The following is a 6,479-nucleotide window of genomic DNA, read 5'->3' as shown; positions in this document are numbered from 1 at the left end:
GGTTGAAGAAAACTTCTTCCACCAGAAGGTTTTGATACAATCCAGTCCCGGTGCGGAACAGTTCTTCATCCCTCTTAATACTTTTTTCACCTCCTCGGTAGTGATGGGTGGGAGTTGAATGCTACCCGAATTACACAACAGCAGGGGAGAAGCCATTATACAGGGGTATTTCATATTTCGCGCCTTTAAAGTTGCATTCGGATCGGCCATTCGGCCAAGTCCGTGCATCTTCGGATCAAGTTTATGATAGTTTCCATGGTTGCGTTCGAAACTTCAAACGGATACAAGTGTCAAAACAATATAGGTTATGTTATATAGTAATTACAAATAATAAAAGTGTTTAATTAATAATGAAATGAGACATGTGAACTGAAACGTAAACGTCATTTTTTTCTGTGTCAATAACATTATAGAATGGCTTCTGAGTGACAAATACTATAAAATAGTAATAATAATATTCTTCGCTTCCAGTGGGCGAAGAGTTAATGGTGTTTAACGCTTATTTTTACTGCATAAAAAAGGTATGTTATGAGTATACAGGATATGTTTCAAATAAAGTGAATCAAATATTACATGCGAAAAATTTAAATTGACATTGCCTACATTTACTGACGGCGATTAGGGCAAACAGGTGAATCAGAACATAACCGTTTGAAGTTTCGAACGCGACCATGGAAACTATCATCAACTTGATCCGAAGATACACGGACTTGGCCGAATGGCCGATCAGAATGCAACTTTAAAGGCGCGAAATATGAAAATACCCCTGTATAATGGCTTCTTCCTTGCTGTTGTGCAATTCGGGTAGCATTCACCTCGCCATGTGTGTGTGTGTGTGTTTGTGTGTGCAATTTAGAAGTTAAAAAAGGATGAGGCTGCACAGTAGACCGTATGTTTAAATTTTAAATAATAAAAAACGTTGGAAATTAGCGAATTCAGTTTATGGAAAAACGACAAAAGTTGCAATAAAATATTTAACAGCGAATTTTTTTCAAAAAATTCGCATTTTTTTAAACGGGACAATGAAACTACGTCTGTTTTAATACCAATGTGAGTTATAAATTATGATAATATACATTTATGGGAATGATATAAAATTGCAGAGATAGACTCGAGTGCGAAGCACGAGATACGTGATGAGAATGTTTTCGTTAAAGCCGAAGGAGCTTTAACAAAAGATAATTCACAATCACCATATTACTATTGTTTATACTTTCACATTTAGTTTTAAAAAGTATATGCAGAAAGATAGAGCGCGTAGCGCAAGGTAAATACATTATCGAGCGATAATGGCGCAGGCAGAATTTTTTATTTGGTAACCTTAAATTCACGTCAATGAGGTTTCCGCTGATAACTCGGGTGAGTAACGAGATGAAACGAGATGAGATGAGACAATAAAAAGAAAAGAAAGAATTATATTGTCAGTTTTTGAGAATACTTCTCGAAAGACTGAAATGAGGAAGAGAACCGAGCATCTCGTATCGTTATGCAACACTACGTTTTATGCAAACTTCTCAGAGATCGAAGAAATTTTTTTAAAATATCGATAGACTTTATGCAGAAAAAATCAAGAAGAATTATTAAAAATGTATATAGATAAATTTAACATACCTACAAATAATGTATATGTTTCATGTGACAATATTTTACGGAGAAAATTGTATAACATTTTTCATTTTTTCTTTTGGATTTGAACAGGAACTCCAGTAAAATTTAAGAAAAATGTATTCCTCTGGAATTATCTTAAAAATTATCAACATTTTAAGAAAATATATTTTTTACTTAGAAATTCAGAACTTTATTCTTGCAGACTACAAAAAATTGCAACTTTAAAGTGTGAACCCGTGTTTTTGATTAAAGTTGAATATCTTTGGCGGATTGCACACCGCGTGAACAGTGCTTGGAAGTAAAGTGATGTGTTATAATTACAGAAGCAAAATATCCTAAGCTTACTAACTAGAATTTAGAGAAATGCGCGCATGTGCGCCATGCTGGAAGTCCTCATTATTATATTATGAAGTTTAATTATCTTAGTTCTGTTGAGAGTGGAACGTCACAGTTTATGCTTCCGGTATTCCAAGCAGTGCACGATGTATAGAGAAAACTTAAAAATGCGTTACTGTACTACTTGCAGAGGGTTGAAAAAACAACATATTTACAGCCCAGAAATCGCGAATGAGTTAAGGAAAGTATACTAAGTATATTTAACAACACTCAGAAGAAAGTGTTGTGGAATCGAAAGTGCGCAATCTCGCATCAAATTCATAGTATCACTATTTAGACGAAATAAGTAAATAAATATTGTTTCATTGAATATTTATTATAATTAATAGTATTACCCTTAATTGAGCGAGTGCAAAAGTGCATACTTTTGGATGAATAAAAAAACAGAAGATAAACTTCACATTGATTTCTGATGAATGATTCGCTGCAATAAAAATTAACTTTACAGAATAAACTTTAACTAAATATTGGTTAAACTTCCTTTTGTTTTTCCATGATACCACTTTGTTTTGAAATTCGAAGTTGTCTGAATAAAACTTTATCGCTCAAAAAAATTCCTGTAACAAATTTGATCATTACTTTATTCTGTGAGTAAATTATTCAATACTTATCAAACCTTATGAAACTCAATTTAAACCATTGAAATTCCTAACCTTTAAGGTTAAAATATTATTTTGTATCAAATATATGTGCATAAAAATATGCTTGCCCCCCCCCCCCCCAATAAATCTAACAAATTCTTTCCTGAACTCTTTACTAGCTATTACATCAGCTTATTCTTACGAATCTATCGTTTTGTCATAATAGCACCATTATGTTTTGCGCTGAAACCTTGGTCTATCAAGGTTTAAAAATCGCTCAAAAAAGCGTAAAATTGACCATTTTTGAACGCTGAAAACATCACTGAAAATGTTTTTTTTTCGAAAAGCAAAATTACAGTATGTTTCTTTCATGAATTTGATGAAATCATATAAAATTGCAGGGATAAACTTGAGTGCGAAGCACGAGATACGCGATGAGAATCTTTTCATTAAAGCCGAAGGAGCTTTAACAAAAGAGAATTCACAATCACCAAATCACTGATGTCTATACTTTCACCTTTAGTTTTGAAAAGTCTATGTAGAAAGATCGAGCGCGTATAGCGAAGTAAGTACATTATCGAGCGCAGAATCTGTAAATCAAACAAATTTGCCATAATTTTCGAAGCAATAGGGAAGTTTTTTGGAATTTTCAAAAATCATAGTTTTCAAGTCAAAAGAGAGAGCAGAAGATATTAAACCGATTTTTTAATTTATTTTTTGTTAACTTCTTCCGAAAGCCAGCCCACAAATATTTTTCGCTCAGCTCAAACGATTCGACTTTTTGATCATTTTCACTTCGCCCTGCTGCAAAGCCTACGATAAATAAATAAAGATTTGGTAATTGATAGACTAAATAATAATAGTTTAAATAAACAATAAAGTTAATTTGCAATACTTTTAAAAATCATGTCAGAACACAGAAAATGTTGCTCGGAAAGTAAGGTTAATTTTCCACTGCACACTTTTTTATTTTGGACTGCAAGCACACATACTTAAATCTTGACATACATAAACTGTGCCTGACTAGGCAACATTTTAATCACTGTTTCGTATGTGTTGTTTTCTCATAATAGCACTGTTCATTTAATTTATGAAGTCTAACTTTTTACAAAGAATGTAAATAAATAAAATATCCTAAGCAAACAATTTTATAAAATATCTAAGAAATATATCATTACATACAATTTTGTATAGTGCACATACGTGTACAACTAACTACTAATTCAATCAGTATATTTGTACTAATTGCCAATGAATACAAAATTAATAATAGCTGAAAATAAAATCTACAATTGCAAACTAGAACTTGCTGATGAAACTGACTATTTATAATTGTTCAAAAACTATCAAAAACTTGAGTTAAAATATTTTGAATTTTATTAGCCACCAGTGTCAATAAAGATATAAAATGGAGAAAAAGAATTGTGAAATGGACCACAAAAAATTTTATGGCCTAGAACATCACTAATGGAATATTCATAAAGAACATTCCTGCGTATTTCGTTTCATTCTTTAAATTTTTGAAGGTAGAAATTTAATGACAGGTTTATATAGTAATATTTTTTTAATCGTATATACATAAGAAAACGCAAAAAGTTATTATTTATTAAAAACACTTAATAATTTGAGTGAAATAAATTGGTATTAAGAAGCAGATAATGATAATTTGCCTTTTGGTTATACTTTATCTTGCGTCCTAGATATTAGTTAATTTTATTACATTCTGAAACTGCCCCAGTAATATGAGAGTTTCGGAATTTCGCAGGAATCTGGTTTGGAACCTCAATTATAGCTCTAAATTCGTGGGATTCTCAATACAAGTGCGAGAAGACGTTAATACTGTCTAATTAAGAACCGAAAGATCAAGAAAGTTCTAATCCACATTTCCTCAAAAATACTCACATTTATAAAATTACCATTGAACATATATAAAGCTGCCATTCAAGATTAACTTAAACTAGAAGCTATACACATGCTACTTTCAATAATAATTAATTTCTCATTATTTCTGATAGAAAGTCTCAGAATAAATTCTTTTAATTTATACGAACATATTGTATCAACAATTTTATTTCTCAAACGAAGGAGAGAAATTTAAATTTTTATAATGAATATGTGAACACAAATATTTGATAAACAAGTAATTTTCAAGCAAAGATTCCATAGAATTCTTTGAAATTTGCCTAAAATTTTTCTGCAACCTCCACAGCTGATCTTCAAGATTTGATAATCATTTCACTGCAATTTCCAGAGAATTCTTAACGAATGTTCATAGAATTTATCTGGAATTTTCACCGGACTTTTCTAAAAATTCAATACAATTAAACCGTAGTTTTTACAGACGTTAACCGTTACGATGTATATGAAATTTAATGCATTTAATATAAATATTGTTAAAAATCCCAATGGCTACCCTTAATGTCAAATGAAAGTCCTTAGGGATTTAAAAATAATTACCCTAAAATTTCCTTCGTAATTTCTAAGCGATTCAAGACAGAATTCTGCTATGCGATTTTGACGAAAACTTCTTTCATAAATCTTCTCTGGTACAATATTCCAAGGATAAATTGTATAAAATATTTTTATATGATGTACTCAGCATTTCTATAAGATTTTCCGGAAGAATCCGTGTATTAAAATTTCCATATTATTCCTCAGCATCCGAATTTTGAATTGCATTTCTGCAACTGATTTTCTTTAAAATTATTCTGGAATATATTAAAAGAATTTGTATCACTTCTGAATAAAATCAATTAAATTTGAATAATTTACATTTTTAATTTTTTGCAATTGAACATTTTTAAACCAGAAGCTTTAAAAATTCAAAAATTTGAAACTAAACTTTTGAAAATTGGAAATTTACGTTAGAGAGGAGTTGAAATTAAATAATATATAATTCAACACATTCAAAATTAGACATTTTTACTCTTAATTAAATAAACTCAAAACTGAAGATTTGAGATTAGAATTTTGAAAGCTGCATAGTTTATAATTCAAAGAAATTAAAATTGTATTATTTCTAATCTGCAGTGATCAAGATTGAATAATTTGAATTTAAAACTTTTTAATTCAAATATAATTCTTACTTAGAAACAAATAAAATTTTATTATTTGAAATTGAGAATTGAGCTGAATGTTCCAGAGTCAGATTTTTTGAAATTCTAGAATTCTAAATCATTATTATGTATCTAAAAATTACAATTTAACATTAAAATTGATAAAAAAAAATCTTTCAAATTATAATTCTAATTATTTTTAGTAAAGATTAAGTTGGTCTGACTTTTTGTTTTCGAAATTTAAGGGACGAAATTTTTCATTTCGTTCTGTCTGCAGGTCGATTGTTAGAACCCCTACAAATATTGTTAGAGTCAAAAATTAACATATGTTGAATGGTTTATTTGTTATCTAATTGACTTTGATCTTAATTTTCAAGGGCACAGGAAGGTCACAGAAAGATGTCTAAAAAGTATCTGAAACTTACAGACGATTAATGTCTTATAATAAACTAAATTTTAGTATAGACTGGAAGTTTTAAAATTATTAATTATATTTTTCAAAATTAAACCCTTGTAATTTTATTCGCAAAATCAAAACGCATGAATGAAAAGAATTAGGAGGTTAGCGTTCAACATAAAAATTCAGAACTCTAAAATTGTTAATGTTAAAAATGATCGAAATTATTTAATTGTTGATGTATCAATTTCAGGTCAATCATGTATTTACCTGGCGCCACGCACTCGGTCTTTGTATTTCCCCCACATTTGTGGGTCCGGATGCAATAAGGGCACATACAATTTTTTCGTGCGAAAACGAAGTCCCCTGGAGGCTTTAGAAAAAATTTTCGAATTTTAATTTTCAAAGGATATATATGGATGTAAAATTTGATTGCGCATC

At 30.0% G+C, this 6,479-nt stretch overlaps 1 protein-coding gene across 13 annotated transcripts in view; it reads right to left on the bottom strand.

Moving 5' to 3' along the window:
- Positions 1-6,479, bottom strand: part of LOC117171290 — a 178,483-nt gene that overhangs the window by 68,160 nt on the left and 103,844 nt on the right. The gene's annotated exons all lie outside the window — the stretch shown is intronic.

The sequence above is a fragment of the Belonocnema kinseyi genome, chromosome 4, assembly GCF_010883055.1.
Source record: "Belonocnema kinseyi isolate 2016_QV_RU_SX_M_011 chromosome 4, B_treatae_v1, whole genome shotgun sequence".
Lineage (NCBI taxonomy): Eukaryota > Metazoa > Arthropoda > Insecta > Hymenoptera > Cynipidae > Belonocnema > Belonocnema kinseyi.
This window is presented reverse-complemented; position numbering and strand designations above follow the sequence as displayed.